The sequence below is a fragment of the Nothobranchius furzeri genome, chromosome 15 (genome assembly GCF_043380555.1).
Source record: "Nothobranchius furzeri strain GRZ-AD chromosome 15, NfurGRZ-RIMD1, whole genome shotgun sequence".
NCBI lineage: Eukaryota > Metazoa > Chordata > Actinopteri > Cyprinodontiformes > Nothobranchiidae > Nothobranchius > Nothobranchius furzeri.
Genome location: NC_091755.1, coordinates 51,093,840 through 51,109,651, shown reverse-complemented (window position 1 = coordinate 51,109,651; position 15,812 = coordinate 51,093,840). Strand labels below are relative to the sequence as shown.

The following is a 15,812-nucleotide window of genomic DNA, read 5'->3' as shown; positions in this document are numbered from 1 at the left end:
TTTCTCAGCTTATATCAGCCTGAGTGGGGTTGGTTGGGCGTGGCCAATAGATGCTTTGTTTTCTTAAATCGACAGAGTCCTGAAACGTCTCATTCTGGAAGGTACTGAAACTGTCAGGATTAAATATGCTAAGATTACATAAAATCTGTCTCACTTTTAGCAAATAACTCAATAAACAAATGTTTTATAGATCATAGAAATTAAACATTTCAAAAATCACAATAGATTGATTAAGCTGCAGTTTGTCTATGAGCAGCTTTTAAAGGCAACTTCTGGTCTTTCTGCAGGAAAGATTGATGGACAATTATTAAGACTACTTCCAAAAACATAATAAAGTATTACTGCATTTATTACACTTATGTGTTACGTGCATACAAAGCTCCTCATAGATTAGCCACCAAACGGTTCACGTCTTAGTGGGGATGTGTTGGGATCAACATCAATGCAAACTCCATAGTTACAAAACCAGTTTTATATAATCTAAGATTAGCAGATCGGCCCTGAGAGTTTTTAGTAATTAAAGCTCTGTGTGTGTGTGTGCGCGTGTGTGTGTGTGTGTGTGTGTGTGTGTGTGTGTGTGTGTGTGTGTGTGTGTGTGTGTGTTTTGTGTTCATCCCTGACCAGAGGGCAGAGTGTGTGCAGGAATGTTAATATCTTCTTTCTTTGTTCTCCCTGCAGACTGCCGGATATGACGGCGCATATTCAAGAGCCTTGTTTTCCAACAACATGTTAACTTTTACCAAGAAAAGCAAACAGCAACATAGTTGAAATCCAAATTTGAAAAATGTTAAGCCACAGCGGAGATGCATACACACCTTTAGGCTTTAGTTCCCTTTTTTGTTGTACCTGATCAAGTTCTGCAGAATCAAACAGACCAGAATGTAAGTCTGAAGATTTGTGTCAACGCACCAGTTTAAGACCTTTATTCACTTCAGTTGTTTTACAACTGCAGCAGGAACTGGAGCTGTGAGCACTTATTGACACTTCAACATGTTGCCTTCACACCAGAATAATCTCAAGGTGAAAAGGTCATTCACACGCCGTCAGTGTTGCATTCTGACATTTTATCCTGAAACCACCTAAAACAGCGCTGCTCTGTTTGCATGTACGGGGGTTTCTGCACAAATTATGCATTTGGAGTAAAGTTGTGTTGCTCAAACTGCCGGTTTGTCACGACTCAAGGAAATTACTAAAGAACTGAAAGTGAAAAAGAATTGTAGAGCCTCCCTTTAGAGTGTTTTCCCTTCGGAGTATTTAGAGGCTTAAGTAGGGTCAGCAGATACCTTCTGTTTATCATTCTTATCAGCAGAAAGAAAACCCTCTGCTGCAGGTATTTTCTTTTTTAGCTACCCTTTTCCCTTTTCGGTCTCTTGTCTCAAAACAATGCCAAAGTGTCAATCACCAATGTTTTCACAACTCACTGTTTCCCCTGTTGATAACCTGCAAGATCATTCAGATTATGTGTAATAATTTCCCTTTTCAGCGTTGCAGAGTTCTTGTGAGACCGGTCTTGAGACCGAGTTTGTTTGTCTGATCCGCCTTTGTGTAACTGACGGGTATTCCACCTTTCTTTTTTGTGTGGTTTGGAATGATAAGGAGCGCTGAGATCTGAGTGAGAAGATAAAGGAGGAGATCCCTTTGACTGAGCAGCTGTGGAGTGGCCCTGTCTGTTTGGGGGAAATGTGGGGAATGTGTTTGATGTTAAATGAACAAAAGTGTGTGAAAGAGAGATAAAAAGACAGAAGCTTCTGACAGATGTGCAGCAGGATTTTGGTAGAATTGATATCTTCAGTTATTTTAAGATTTTCCTTTGTGCTCTAAGATGGCACAGTCTCCTTTTAATGGACTGTTAGTGAATGGCTCTCTGGTTAGAATGACCATTTTTAAATGATTACCTCACAATGTAAAAGCTATGGTGAGCTTTTGTCTTAAGCTTGGTTTATGCTTGATGCATTCACTTTCCGCTTGGTGATGCGGCTCGCGGATGGAACGCGCTTCACAACTTGCAGCGTTTATGGTTCATGCGGCTTGTCTCTGCGGTGAGCCAATATTCTCCCAAACTGTAGGGGGCAGCATGGAGCTCTGCGGCATGCATCCAACACTACACCATAGTAGAAGTAAACATTACTGTTGTTTACAACATGGCATTCCAGCATTTTTTAACAGCGTGCTCGTCTTTTCCGACAGTGCGAGCTATTTCTCTCCAAGAATTATTAACAACATGTTGATCACGGTGATCTTTGAGAGCTGAATCATACAAATGTCTGTATTTACGAACCTCTGCCGTACAAGTTCTTGCCAGTCCGCCATGGTTTTTCCGCGTCCGACCGTCCGCGTGGTTAGAAAATTTCCTAGGTGCGCGGTACGGAAGGTTTGGGCCGTGCGGAGGCGCGGTGGAGGGGCGTGGTTGTTAAAATGACGCAATTTTGCCGCGTGGAGCCGTGCGGACCTCGCGGACGCGTCAAGCATAAACCAACCTTTACAGATCAAGAACCCTAGATGTGAGAAGATAGCTGTCAGTGTTTACATCAGAAAACCAAACTTTTGCTCTAAATAGACTGATGTTTGTTTTTAACCCATTCACTGCCAATGATGACTAAAGGCGTCATTTGCATTTTTTTTTTACTGTGTGAGCGTCGGACGAGCCCCCACACCATGAGAACAAACATCTCAGCTCTAAAGCCGATCTTCGTCCGCATACGTCACATGTCACGTGATCAGGAAGCAGAACATCCATGTGTTAGGAGATCGTTTAGGGCCGCTGCTGTAAAAAAAAGTGAGGCGCGAACCGGAAAAGCTTCTGCCGATCACAGTTCAACAACGGATTGTGAAAGAACGGATAACGCTCGAAACACGCAGATTCTTCCTGATGTAAGAGGTGAGTCTCCGCTTTGTTTTGGTTGTTTTGGTGTCGACATCATCCTAGGGCGCAACGTTCTGTGACTCTTAAAAAAAACAGTAAAAACGGTGAGGAACGCTGGCAACGAATGAGTTAAATGCATGTAATTGTGTTAGTCTTGCTGACGGTGAACTGGTTCTAATTGTGCTGAAGCACCCAGATAATGCGGTAGGTAAACATTTGCATATGCAAGTAAACGGCTCAGTCGAGCTGATACCGGGAACCTCTGGGAGTGAGGAGTCAGAGCAGTACATGTCAAACACTCTGTGCTGCAGGGTTGTTGTGCATGTCCTGTTTTAACTTCATCTGCTTCACTCGCGCCTGCATTTCTTTGTGTTGCTATAAGCTAACCGTACTGTACCGGAGTGCAATGAACTTCATTTGATAGTTTGGCTTTCTAACATGCATGAAAACCATGATAAAGAATCCCAGTTTAGTACTTTAGATTGACCGAGATTGACTTAGATGCACAAGTAAACGCATTAAGTGAGATAAGATGGCAAATTCTGTCAAATTACTCTTTAAATGTATTAGTTTCAATGTAAATATATAACGAGCCTTTTACTTTGAAATTGCGTATATGTTTATTCCGCTAGCCACCGAAGCTGCAACTACTAAGCAACTAACCAACCATAGATAACTTCTTTGGATCTAAAAAAACATTTTAAATTAGCTGACTTACTTTTAAACTTGAAAACTGTCCCCGAAGTAGCTGCCGTCCTTTTGAAAATACCGTGGTGTAATGTGGGTAATTTTCTACCAAGGCTAGGCTAAAAGGCACCTCCCGTGTATCCTCGCTCAGCTAGCTAAACGGCTAACAAACGGAGAACACACACCTCGGTAGAACATGAACACTGGAACACGTCTTGGCGGCTCCCGATGACGTATCTCCTAGGCAACCGTGGCGGGGCCAAGACATCAAGGCAAGGTTCCTTGGCATTGAGAAACACCCTTTGACTAAAGTCCCAGATATTGTAACTTCTTGGCTAATAGCATCTTGAGTAGGGAATTGGTGGGCATGGCCAGCTCCGGCATATTTTTCTTAAAGTGACAAGAGTCCTGAATCGGCTCATTCTGGAAGGATTATGTTCAGAAATCTCCATGAACATGTTTTCTATCGACCTTAGATCTTTAAAAAAAAGTCATATGTCCCCTTTAACTACCCTTTCATCATTAAATACATATATTAGCCACTTGATCAGTTTTTCATCTGGAACGAGAGAAAATACATAAAAATAACACACATTTAAAATGCTACATAGGTATAAATGAGATAAAATCCCATGAAATCTATCAGTTTTCTAATCCCTTGCTCTTTTGAGGAGCTACAAAAACTAAAGCTTTCTATGAAGCAAGTTGTCCATTCTTTCAGCGAGCTGAGTTCAGTGGTTACATTCAGCAGGCGTCTGTGTGGCATCACGACCTTCCCCGATGATCAACAGAAGCGCCTCAAAGCTGTTACCATACCCAGACCCGACCACTACAACACACTTTATTCTGCTATCAGGAAAGAAAATAAACAGGCAGCTGCAGCTACAAAGACAAGTGTCTCACTGCCTTTCACTGGCTGCCTCTGACCATTTAAGACGTTTTACTGCTTGTTTTTTTCCCTGAAGCTTTAAATAGCCAGCCCCCCTGCCCGTTTACGTGGCCTTTTGACCTTTCATGTACCAACTCGCTGTCTGAGATCGTCTGGTGAGGCCCTTTGGCTCCTAAATCAAACCTTGTCACAATCGCTGATCTGGTCTTTGCTGGTTTGGGAACTTTCTAGCAGATCGGTAGTCCTTGATATGACCATGAGGTCAATTACATTTATGTAATTCAATGATTATAAATAAATATTTTGTACTTTATTATCTGTACTTCATTAAAAATTGTGAACATTCTAGCTTTTTCAAAATCTTCTTTGTGCGCATTTTCAGCAGTTTCTAAGAATTTATGCATTAATCCCCCCCCCCCCCCCGTCGTTTTAGCTGATTTATTTCATTGTAACACTTGATGTGCCTCCTAACTACATTCATCTCTTTTATTTTGTATGTAATTTTTTTTGTCATTCAGATATCTTTCACTCCTTTAGTTTCACCTCAGACTCACTTTACTTGTTTTTCATCTTCTTCGCTCTGTGAGGGAACACACGTGACTACAAACCACTCAAAGATGGTGTATGTTTATTTAAAGGCTTATCCAATAGGAAGAAAAAGCACATACACTAAAATATTATAAATAGTAATTTATTTTCCAACAGCTGCTCATAAAGCCATGGTTTAAAAAAAGGCATATTGAAAGCAATCATGAATTGTGTTTATTTTATGCTTTGTGTTTAAATGGCTCATTAAACTGTGTTAATTGTACTAAATCAATAACCTTTTAATGATAAAAGTTGACGATAAACGATTTTTATTGGAAAATATAATACATCAGGGCTAACACCCCTCAAACATCCCTAAATCACCCAAAAATACATAAAAACACAAACAAAACTAATGAGTAAATATATTGATGTTGTTGTTTCTTTGTGCTTATTGTCTACAGTTTCTCCTTTTTCTGTAGAATCCCAAAAATGTTCTAACACCACACGAGTTCACTTCTGTCAGGTGAAGAGAGACTGCTACTCTCGTCAGGTGTTTGCACCCACTAGCTAGACGGTACTGTTTCCACCTCTTTGCTTGCCTTTTTATTGAGATTTAAAACTTAAAATTAATATCCAGTTTCTCACTGGATTTGTTGAGAAAATCAACCTTGAGGTAGTTCTCTAAATGGGTCCATGTTTGCGAGGGTTCTTAACTTCCCTGCACGAGTCGCTTTTATGTTGGTTACATTTGAGGATTTAATAAAAAAGAATTACAAAGCAAATTTTCCAACAAAATTATTATCAAGCAAGAAAAAGTAGGCAAATTTGAAAATGGTTAGCGCAGGCTGCAGTAGCTAGCACTAACATTGAGCTAACACTAACATGAGGCCACTAATACGACAATAAACCATCCATCCATCCATCTTCATCCGTTTATCCGGAGTCGGGTCGCGGGGGCAGTAGCCTAAGTCGAGAGGCCCAGACTTCCCTCTCCCCAGCCACTTGGGCCAGTTCTTCTGGGGGAATCCCAAGGCGTTCCCTGGACAGGTGAGAGACATAGTCCCTCCAAACGTGTCTTGGGTCTCCCTTTAGGCCTCCTCCCGGTTGGACGTGCCCGGAAATCCTCACCAGGGAGGCGTCCAGGTGGCATCTTGACCAGATGCCCGAGCCACCTCAACTGGCTCCTCTCGATGTGGAGGAGCAGCGAATCTACTCCGAGCCCCTCCCGGATGACTTCATTGTCTTTGAATGCTGCTTTTGTATGTGACACAAACAGCTTTCCCAGTCCCCTAAATGGATTAGATGACAGCGTACTTTGACCAAAAAAAGCTTTTTTAATGTTATAAATGTTCGTGGACGCCTTTTGGCGCTCGTCGGTGATGTCACTCACTGCCCTAACCGCCTCAATATGCTAATGCCTTAGCAAAGTCCTGAAAGGGCAGAGCGAACCAAACCAGCAAATTTCCCCAGTCATTTCCCCCCTCCCAAAATGTACTATAGTAATGGTGAAATTGTGAAAAATTGATTTATGACAATCATGACCTCTCGCTCACATATTTTACGTCTCAAGTTAGGTTTATTACTTCCCAGCCAGCCACTAAATTCACAGCCCAGTCAGATACTGACTTTACAACCTATTGTTCAGCCGCTGTGCTGAATCAGCTGAAGGAGGTAATTATACGCTAATGGTGTTTTCAACAGAATCCTTCTGTTCCTTGGGTTTCTCCACTCCTTTACAAATTGAGATTCAACAAAGATACATTCTTCTGTCAGTCAGACTCGTAGCTGTCACTGTTTCAACCACCAAACCACCGACAGCAGTGATGAGCGTGATGGGTTGATCGCTTAGAAGAGTGCTGAGCGTGCTGCAGATAAAAGACCAGCTGTCATTGGTCAAAAGCACGGCTGCACACCTAGTGTCTCCTCTAGGAGTGGCAGAAGACAATGAAGACGTTGTTTTAAGGCTTTCAGCTTCAGGCGGGTTGCTGCTCAGAGTTGAGAGAGAATGACGACATTCCATTCCATTTATTTGATAAAGCACATTTAAAAACAGCATGTGAGCTGACCAAAGTGCTGTACAGGGGTAAAAACATGTAAGGTTAAACAAATAATAATATAAAAGAATAAAACAGCTAGAGCATTGCACAAAGAACCAAACAAGAGAAGTCAATAAAATCGGTAAAAGAACAGTGTAAATAAATATAAATCAATAGAATAGCTAGGCAGTAAAAGCAAGGGAATAGAAGTAAGTCTTTAAGTGAGACGTAAAAACCCCAGTGGAGGAGGAGAGTCTGATATTCAGCGGGAGATTATTCCAGAGTTTCAGAGCGCAGACAGAAAAAGTTTTTTCACCACGGGTTTTGCAACGTAGACGGGGAATCTGTAGTAGGTGTAGGTCACCTGAACGGAATTTTTAAAACGTATACGGTAGTGCACAGGAAGCCAGTGAAGTCTTGCTAAAATTGGAGCGATGTGCTGCCGACGGCCAGTATTGGTCAGAAATCTTGCTGTCGCATTTTGTATCAGCTGAAGGCGAGATAATACGGCTTTAGAAATGCCAAACAGAACTGCATTGGAGTAATCCAACCTTGAAGTCATGAAGGCGTGAATGGTTGTCTCGAGGTGGCGCCAATTCAGAATGGGTTTTAGTTTGTAAAGACGTCTCAGCTGATAAAAACCTGATTTAACCATGTGATTAACGCGAGGGTCCATTTTTAGAGCCACATCCATTTTAATTCCAAGATTAACAATTGTTTGACTAATTTTAAAAGGAAGAGTCGAATAATCAGGAGCGGCGGAAGACGAGCCATTAGGAGTAAAAACAATAAACTCGGTCTTAAAATCATTCAGCAGCCAGTCTTTAACCTCACTCAGGCAATCAAGGAGCGGCTGGATGGAGGTAAAAGTCTTCAGTGGAACATAAATCTGACAGTCGTCCATGTTTGTTGATGCAGTGTGTGTGTGTGTGTGTGTGTGTGTGTGTGTGTGTGTGTGTGTGTGTGTGTGCGTGCGTAAAACTAATGTAAATACGTCCATCACTGACATGTTGACCTGGTGGAATCCAGAAACACCTGATATGTAGCAGACCAGGAAGCAGCAATTTATGCTTTCTTTTTCATTCTTTCCTATGAGCGATTAAACGCTTACTGACTTTATAATTCAAGGCTTGTATATTATCCCCTTTGTGAGACTCATTATTTCAGTTTATTATGACCCTCTGACACGGCCCTGGTGGTTTTGCACGAGCTCTTATCTTAATTTATGTTCTTTTCACTCTAAATATTTTTTGTTATGTTCCTAAAAGGAGAACAATCCTTCTAAATGTTTATTTCTGTCTCCTCAGATAAAGAAGTTGTCATTCCCGATTCCCCATTTGTGCTTGCATCAGCCACCAGAAGAAGGTAAATGAAAACTTAAATTACAGCAGCTACTTTAGTCACTGTAGACTTGTTATCTGGCAGCCAGGCCACTCTGCAGACCACAGTTTAGTCCTTGTAGGCTCTTGAATAGCGTTAAAGTTACCTAAAAGGAACCACTAAAATAAAAAGAAATTCTTTGAAGTCTGAGGATGTTTGAGTAAATTTTTACAACTAGATTATTTGCTTTTTTCATTATAATCATTTTTGCATCAAGTTAAAAAATGCTGAGAGTAAAAATCATTGCTGGGTCATTTCATTAGTGAAAAAAACTAAACTGAACTGTTGATATTTTATCACAACGTCAATCAAGGCACATGTTTTATAATCAGCTGTGGATTGACGTGCACTGTGGTAAAAATTTCAACCTGCATTCAAGAACACCATCTTGCAACTTTGTTGAGGTACTAACTGCCATCTCTTGAATCAGTCAGCTGTGTGTGTGTTTACAATCATGATAAATGTGCTCCTTGTAAGACCTACTTTAGCATCAAAAACCACAAAAGATGTCAAGGCAGTAGAGTGCAGTTGCAGCTATTTACAGAGCCATGCACAAGTATCGATACCTGCGCTGAATCTGAAAACCATCCAAACCAGGGGTCAGGGGAGCCATGAGCTGACTGGAAAGGGAGGAGAATTAGGCTCCTTATTGCAGAACTAAGAAAAGTTCATTACAATATTTATAAGAAATCACATGCAAACATTTACGGTATTTCTTTTTTGTGGCGCAATTCAAACTCCGACCACTAGGTGGCAGCGGTTTTTACCACCTTCTTTCTGATTGAGCACCACAGTTTCACAAAAACACTGGGTCTGTTTTAGAAACGTCTGGCCTATCTATCTATCTATCTATCTATCTATCTATCTATCTATCTATCTATCTATCTATCTATCTATCTATCATCTATCTATCTATCTATCTATCTATCTATCTATCTATCTATCTATCTATCTATCTATCTATCTATCTATCTATCTATCTATCTATCTATCTATCTATCTATCTATCTATCTATCTATCTATCTATCTATCTATCTATCTATCTATCTATCTATCTATCTATCTATCTATCTATCTATCTATCTATCATATGACCAGATTCTTACTATCTATCTATCATATGACCAGATTCTGACCAGATTCTTACTATCTATCTATCATATGACCAGATTCTTACCAATACACACCTCTAACCAATACACACCTCTAACCTCTATACTCACTGATGATCTCTGCTGAGTTCAGTACAGTTAAATTTTCCAGCTCTGCAGAAAACCCATGTTTTGAGTCATTTTCATATTCTAGATAAATCTTTATCTTGCCTAATTCATCACTCATATGCTTTTAAAGTGTATACATGTGTTTGTTGAGCATGAAAGATGCTTTTAAAGGGGGTGAGAGGATTTTCGTGCGGGAGCATTTCTTAAGAAAACAGCCTTGCTTACCCACTCAGAGCCAGATATTACTCAGAGACACTTGGATGATTTAAGATCTTCTGGTGTCCTCACTTAACACGGTGTTGTGTTTTCACTTAAGAGGGTTTTCTTCATCTATCTACCCCTCTAACACACACTCACACATGTATACACGCAAAGCATGAAGTAGTCCTTAAACCTGTTGACAGTCTCACACACTCTACCATTCACACTTGAGTAGTTGACTCTACCAGCGGAGATATGGTGTGTATATATAGAAATATTTTGGTGACAGTTGTAGGCAGGCAGATCCACATGCATGTCTGTATACACACAGACCACAGTTCGGCCAGCTGCTGAAGGATGACAAGGGGGCTTGAATGGGAGTGACAGCTGTGGATTCCTCTGGATGAGGGAGGAAAAGAGGGAGAGGAGATGGTAAAATAATCTAGATGTTAACTGTTATTACAAGAGCTTGCTAGGAAAGCACAGAAACATGGAGTAACAAACATGTGATCCTAACCGTCAGCGTCAGACTATTCATGGAGATCCTGTGTTGCACAAGGCTGATTTAGCAACTCTGCGCAGTTTTCCCCAGAATACACCCTTAACCCTTTTATGCTGTTGCAGGAATCAGAACATTTCTGATTAGTATTTCATGGGAACACAATTTGTCTGGATGTCTGGGTCTAGAGACTTACCTTAAGGAACATCTGGGTATAATTTGGAGATGTTATTGTTTTTGATGCAGTGGACCTGGCCTTGACGGTTTTCCTGCAGGTGGTGGGCCCACTTAAATGTTGCTTCCTGTAGCCTTAGCCTGGCTGAACCGCCCAGCGCTCGCTGACGAGCTCCCTCCCACAAGGCCTGGCTCCAGAAGAGTGCCCAAGGCCCCCCTTATAAGGGTGGGGTATCCTGTTTGTCACGGTCAATCTACATCAAGGTGTTGAATCAGTCTCAGGGTCTTCCATGGCAAACCATCCGCAAAGGGCTGGGACTACCTCAGAACACGGGTACTCGATCAGTTTGAAACTCGAGGCTCATTTCGGTGGCCGGGGGAATCCGGGCAATGCTCTCAATTTGTTAAAGAGATTTTATGTAATAGTAAAAACAAAGACCCGCTCAAAAACGAGATGGCTCATCTCAAGCGGTTTATTCTCATAAAATATAAGTCAGTAAATAAATAAAATAAAATACGTCCCCCTGGGTCTGGGCATGTCTTAGAATCACCAGGAGATGCTGGAGAGTTGGGTTGTTTGGGACTGGCTAATATCACCACCAGACCATGGATAAGCAGAAGAAGAAGAAGATGGCTGGATGAAAATCCATCCATCCATCCGTTATCTTTATCTGCGTATCCACACCCATCTCCAGCGGTCTCTGGGCAATCAGGTGGGGTACACCCTGGACAGGTTACCAGTCCATCACAGGGCAACACAGAGACACACAGGACAAACAATCAAACACAGACACACCTAAGGACAATTTAGAGAAACCAATCAACCTGAAATTCATGGTTTTGGACTGTGGGAGGAAGCCAGAGCATCCGGAGAGAACCCACGCATGCACAGGGAGAACATGCAAACTCCATGCAGAGAGACCCCAGGCTGGGCTGTGAACCCAGGACCTCCTTGCTCTAACCACTGTTCCACTGTGCAGCCCTTAATCACATCAGATATTTTATTGTTACGGCACTTTACAAAAACAAATGTTGGTCAATCCATCATAAAGCACAAGTGCAACCAAAGTGCTGTACAGTAATGAAATGTAAAACGAACCCAAAAACGAGACTACATTGAAAAGACCAAGGAACAAGACAGACGTAGAGAAGAAAAACCACACACAAAACAGAAACTGAGCCATAATCAGTAAAAGGAACATAGAAATGGACAGCACCAAAGGCCATTTTTAAATGTTTCAAAAGAGATTCAAATAAAGATGCCTGTTTAAAATTGGAAGCCAATTTATTCTGAGGTTTAGGAGCTGTGACTGAGAAGCCAATCACCTCTGAGCTTCAGCCTAGTTTTTGAGAAAATAAAAAAAACAGGAGGTCAGCTGATCTAAAAGCACAAGGTCAACGAGATAAGAAAGAAAAAGAAAACAATCATGCGCCTCTCAAGATTAAAATCATGAGGTGCTTTACAAAAACAAACATTAAAACATAAAAAAGATTTAAAAAAATGATTAAAAACATGTTTGAAATGAGAAAAAAAAACGATACAGCGGGATCAAGACCATTTAGGCATTTCTAACTTCTCAGAAGGCCAATGTAAAGAGGGCAGTGTGAGTGAGATTTGTGTCAGCCTTTTTTCAGAGCTGGACGTGGCGTGAAGGATTGTGAAGAAATTGCAGATTTTTCTCATAAGGGACCCCAAATGACACAGGTTCAGAAAAAAAGATATGGGGGCCGAGAATCAAACCCTGAGGAACTCCTCAGAAAAGAGACCACAGTGGATAGACATGTTTCTTTAACACATAAACCAATAAATTCAAACAAAACCAATAGTTGAGTGGTTGAACAGAAAAACAAGAAGCAGCATTAAAAGACTGTCTTCAGTTCTGCAGCCGTGGCTAATTTCTACAGAACTAAGAAACCACACCACGTCCCTAAAGATGAAAGCACGCATAATCAGTAACAATCAGTTACATGACCTCTCCTCCCACAGCTTATTTTAAAAGATGTTGAGAAATAATTGCGACTTGTTTAACTTCTACGGCTGTGCTGTACTTAATTTCCTGCCTTTACGTAATAACATCTTAAAGGTTGTTTGTTTATTTCAGGAAAAATCAGCTTGAAATCACGTGAGAAATGGTGACACGGCATTTAAAAAGCCCAGCTGTAGCGTTGCCTGAGCCCGTTTCGTCCTACGTGTGTTTGACAACTGGGTTGTCAATAACTGACTTAGTAGTTTTCCATGTTCCTATAAAGGGTGTGTTTGTAATCAAGTGTGTGTTCATTGCATTAGTGTGTTTCCATCGGGCAACGTTTAGTCATTAGTCAGTCATTTAATGATGTCAGAGGCCTTTGCTTTTCAGTAACACCTTCAGTGTTGGGGCAGTGATTTGAAAGTGTGTGTGTGATTGTGTACATGTGTATGTGTGTGTGTGATGGCTCTGGTTATGTTGTTCTCATGTCTTCGCTGCAGCAGGGCTCAAAGGCACTGTGGCAGCAGAGCTGCAACAGCAAGGAAAGGAGAAGGGAGGAAATGTGAGTCTAAATTGAGCTCTCAAACAGGAAGCTACCCGGGTTCTTGCATTGTTGTGCTTTTATAGACTACTTCCTGTCGACTGGCCCGCCTCCGTTTCCATGGTTACCTTCACTGTTGTTATTATGATTGACTTTAAAGATCATTTAGTGAAAGACAACAGAAATATAACAGTTTTTGTTGTTCGTCCATCGAGCATCTTCTGGGGATTAAAGTAGAGTTCAGTCTGCAGCTGCGACGCGGCTGCTCTGGATCCGTTAAGCGTTCATTAAACGACCCGAGATCCAGCAGTTTGGTGTCAGACAGAAGTTTTAGGAAAGAGCGATGGTGGTGGGGAGGATAAGAAAGAGAAAGAGTTCAAGTGAAAAAGAGGATGTGGCCAACAGTAAAAGATGACTGCAGCGGAGTGGAGCTCTCGTCTAATTATAGATCCTGCTGGCTGAGGCAGACGCGCTACTGGGGGGGTTTCACGCTGCCGGATATTTACATGACAAACGGGGTATGCGCCTTTGACTTTGCTTTGTAGTTCACTTCATGTGTGCGTGTGTCTGTGCATGCATGTGTGTGTCTGTTTGTGTCTTGTTTGCAACAAACTCCCAGAATTCATTGCACAAAAAAGCCAGCTGCCACTTCTTTAGGACCGGGATGATGGTGCACCCGTAAATATGAGTGAATTCCAGGTTTTATTTGTGGGATTTGTTCCATCGCTGTATCTCACTTGTTCTGTGGTAACTTTTCTTCTTCAGTTGTCTGCATGTGTGTGTGTGTGTGTGTGTGTGTGTGTGTGTGTGTGTGTGTGTGTGTGTGTGTGTGTGAGTGACTTAAGGAACAGCAGCACTGAATGTTTATGGAAACTCAGCGTGAGGACTTTGGAAACTGGACCCATACTATTCATCAAGTGCTCTGTGTCACTGTCTTTTTCGCTTGTACACACGCGCACACACACACACACACACACACACACACACACACACACACACACACACACACACACACACACACACACACACACACACACACACACACACACACACACACACAGGCACACACACTTTGTATCTTATGCATACACTCACTTGTTCACGTAGTAACATAAATGGTTCGTTTTGATTGTTTATGTTTTCGTGTATTCACTCATTCACATTTCATACAAAGTGAAATAGGTTACCACTTATACAGAGCAGTGTCCGTCTCCTCTCCCCTACTGGTTAAAAATGAAATTACAACTGCTGTAGCTAGTGCTAACAAGCTAACACTAACACGAGCCAGCTAACATTTAAATAAACCACAAGGTGAAAAGAGCCACACTGTTGGACAAAAACACAAATGAATTCAGTAGCAACAAAGCCAGGTCACCATCAGTCCGTGATTTTGTAGCCTCCTATAGCTACCTCAAACTAGTGTAGGCCACTCTGATGTTCCTTCAGGTTTCAGCTGTTTGCTTCGCCTCCAAAGACGTTTCTCTGTGTCAAATATTAACCTGGTCAAGTTTCTAAGCCAACAATCACTGAGATCAGTGTTGGATCTAGCTTAAAGTTTAAAAACCTGTTTAGTGTTACTTTAAAGGAAAGAAAGAAAACAATCTTTTAAATAGCACCCCTCAGGATAAAAATCATGAGGCGCTTCACATAAACAAAAAACGACTGAAGAATAAAAATAAACAAAAATGAGATCAAAACTATGTTCAAAAGGAAAAAAATTAATTTAAGTTGTAATAAAAAATAATAATAAAGCAGGAGAGAGGCTGGTGATGTGTGTGTGTGTGTGTGTTTGTGTGTGTGTGTTCATTTGCTTGTTAGTAAAATGTCCCGAAAACCCTGAATAATAAAACCTTCACAACAGGTGATTAACGTTAGAGCTAACAGCTATTTAGTCATATAAATGACAAAAACTGCTACATTTTTTAATTTTTATTTATTTTAAGGATAATGGGCTCAAATATCTTTATTATTTTCCTTTATTATTTTCAAGATTTGAGCAACACGGCTAAAAATTCCCAACGTAAGCAGATCTTAGCGTAATACTCTTACATGATGCAGTTAATTTGTCTTTCTTCAATGAATGATTGCCACTTAATTTACAAAAAATTCATAGATTACGTCTGTAGAATAGGCTTTTTCGTGTCTGTACTTGTAAAAGTAAATGTAAGAAAATCTTTTTAGAGAGAGAATTGTCACTTTGGTGCTTTTTTTACCATTTTATTTCCTTTTTATATTCTCCTAGCAACATAAAATAGACTGTTGCATCAGCTTTACACTGTTCTGATTTTAGTTTGCTAAATAAGGAAGTGAGAAATAGTAAAAAATGTGTTGACATGAAGTTTTTGGCGTCGGTTCTTCTCTGCGTTTTGACCAGAGGCGTCTGTTCCGTTTCAGCGCTGCGGTTAGATACTTTCATAGATTATTTAACTGACAAAAGTTTGAGAAAATAGTTTGGAGTTATTTTTATCTTCTTCCTTCTGGAAAGTTGCGCAATCAATGTTTTTATTTCATTTCAAATATTCGCCCGTTATCAGGTCTTTCTGCTTGCGTAAGATGAACCATACCCATTAGCTTGTTTTTGATGAAGCAGCAGCAGTTTTTGTTGGCAGAGTTTAAAAGACGAGTCGCTGACTTGGATCGGTGTTTCTGCACAGCAAATAACGTTTGATACCAGAGGAGAAGTTGCATTAATGACTTTAATTGGAGTTGGATCAGTTTTCCTGCATTTCATTTTTTAGACTCACAAACAAGTTGAGATTATTTCATTTTTGGTTCTTTTTAAAACACAGGAAAGGTTTTTCTTTACCTTGCTGACGTACATTT

General features: G+C 40.8%; 1 protein-coding gene across 3 annotated transcripts in view; it reads left to right on the top strand.

Annotated features, from left to right (window-relative positions):
- Positions 1 to 15,812, top strand: part of hdac7a (histone deacetylase 7a) — an 87,776-nt gene that overhangs the window by 32,346 nt on the left and 39,618 nt on the right. For 2 of the 3 annotated variants that reach the window (XM_054746175.2, XM_054746176.2), the window contains exon 3: positions 8,314 to 8,371. The gene's annotated coding sequence lies outside the window, so the exon portion shown is untranslated. Of the gene's footprint in view, positions 1 to 8,313; positions 8,372 to 13,486; positions 13,508 to 15,812 lie in introns of those variants that run through there. The other variant, XM_070544980.1, reaches the window with a different exon arrangement.